Source organism: Mus caroli, chromosome X (genome assembly GCF_900094665.2).
Source record: "Mus caroli chromosome X, CAROLI_EIJ_v1.1, whole genome shotgun sequence".
Classification (NCBI taxonomy): Eukaryota; Metazoa; Chordata; class Mammalia; order Rodentia; family Muridae; genus Mus; species Mus caroli.
This window is the reverse complement of record NC_034589.1, coordinates 12,775,926-12,778,087: the sequence shown is the minus strand read 5'-3', so window position 1 is coordinate 12,778,087 and position 2,162 is coordinate 12,775,926.

Below are 2,162 nucleotides of genomic sequence, written 5' to 3'. Positions count from 1 at the left end.
GGATATTAGCCCAGAAACTTAGAATACCCAAGATACAAGATACAATTTGCAAAACATATGAAACTCAAGAAGAACAAAGACCAAAGTGTGGACAATTTGCCCTTTCTTAGAATTCGGAACAAAACACCCATGGAATGAGTTACAGAGACAAAGTTTGGAGCTGAGAAGAAAGGATGGACCCTTTAGAGACTGCCATACCCAGGGATCCATCCCATAGTCAGCCTCCAAATGCTGATACCATTGCATATACCAGCAAGATTTTGCTGAAAGGACCCTGGTATAGCTGTCTCTTGTGAGGCTACGCTGGGGCCTGGCAAACACAGAAGTGGATGCTCACATTCAGCTATTGGATAGAACACAGGGCCCCCAATGGAGGATCTAGAGAAAGTACCCAAGGAGCTAAAGGGGTCTGCAATCCTATAGGTGGCACAACAATATTAACTAACCAGTACCCCCAGTGCTCGTGTCTCTAACTGCATATGTATCAGAAGATGGCCTAGCTGGCCATCAGTGGAAAGAGAGGCCCATTGGTCTTGCAAACTTTATATGCTTCAGTACAAGGGAATGCCAGGGCCCAGAATTGGGAGTGGGTGGGTAGGGGAGTAGAGGGGAGGGTCTGGGGGACTTTTGAGATAGCATTTGAAATGTAAATGAAGAGAATACCTAATTTAATAAAATAAATTTTAAAAAAGTATTGCCTTGGTCATGGTGTCTCTTGTCTTCTCAGCAGTAATACCTTAAGTAAGACAGAAGTTGGTACTAGGGACTGGGGTATTGTACTGGGAGAGGCCATCGAAGGCCATTGGTGAAGGTACAGTCCCAGTTGCAGTTGACAGCCAAGAACTGACGTGGTCATGCAGAGGAAGCTTGGCCTTATGAAGAGAGCCTATCAGAGGTTATTGGTGAAGCCTAGTTGCAGGAGAAGACCCCAGCATATTGGAGATGCCAGTACCAAGAACAGCAGCAGTGGAGTGGATCACCCTTAGCTGAGAGTGCTACAGTGGGCAGAGCTGATGAAATGATGCCAGCCCTTTGGAGGAGCCCAGAAGATCATATGTGGATCCTAAACATTGAAACAAGAGGCTGTAATATTGAAGTTTCCTTGAAGACCCCAAGATGTTTGAGATGACAAAGCCATGAGCTATCTGCTGAGGAAGGCTGCTAATATGGAGTGGAAGCAGACAAAGAGAAAGAAATTTGTTATAGTCAACAAAGATGAAAAAGGAGTTGGAGATCTGAAGACCACTTTGACACCAAACAAGGAGATGCAGAGTTTTGAGTTTGCCCAGCTGATTTCCTTTCTTTGGGAATTACAGTTAAGTGATTGGATGAATCTCAGAAGTGACTTTATACTTTGGACTTTTAACATTGTTGACACTGCTATAGACTATGGGGACTTCAGAGGTTGGAGTAAATGTATTTTTACTATGCTATGTTTAAGTATGTGCCCCCCCATAAACTTATATGTTTGGACAAGTATATTGGGGCCAGAGAATGAACTGTGATGGTTTGTATATGCTTGGCCCAGGGAGAGACACTATTAGAAGGTGTGGCCTGTTGGAGTAGGTGTGTCACTGTTGGTGTTGGTTCTAACACCCTCATCCTAACTGCCTGGAAGCTGGTATTCTCCTAGCAGCCTTCAGATGATGATGTAGAACCCTCAGCTTTATCTGCACTATGCCTGCCTAGATGCTGCCATGCTCCCACTTTGATGTTAATGGACTGAACCTCTGAACCTGTAAGCCATCCCCAATTAAATGTTGTCCTTATAAGAGTTTCCTTGGTCATGGTGTCTGTTCATAGCAATAAAACCCTAACTAAGACATTATGGTTTCCTAATATATTGTAAGTGATTTCTCTGCTTTTCTGCCCTGCAAGGCTTTGTCCCCATACTCCCACACAAAATTTTTCTTTCTTTCCTTTCTTCCATTTTTCTGATCTCCTCCTTCCTCTCTCTCTCTCTCTCTCCTACCATTCATTTTCTCATTCTCTCTCTCTCCTCTCTCCTCTCTCTCTCTCTCTCCTCTCTCTCTCTCTCTCTCCTCTCTCCCTCTCTTTCTCTCTCTCTCTCTCCTCTCCCCTCTCTTCTCTCCTCCTGTCTTTACCTCTCCCCCTGAGCTTCCTCCTAGAAAACCTCACTAACTCTGGCTCTCTCTGTGTGT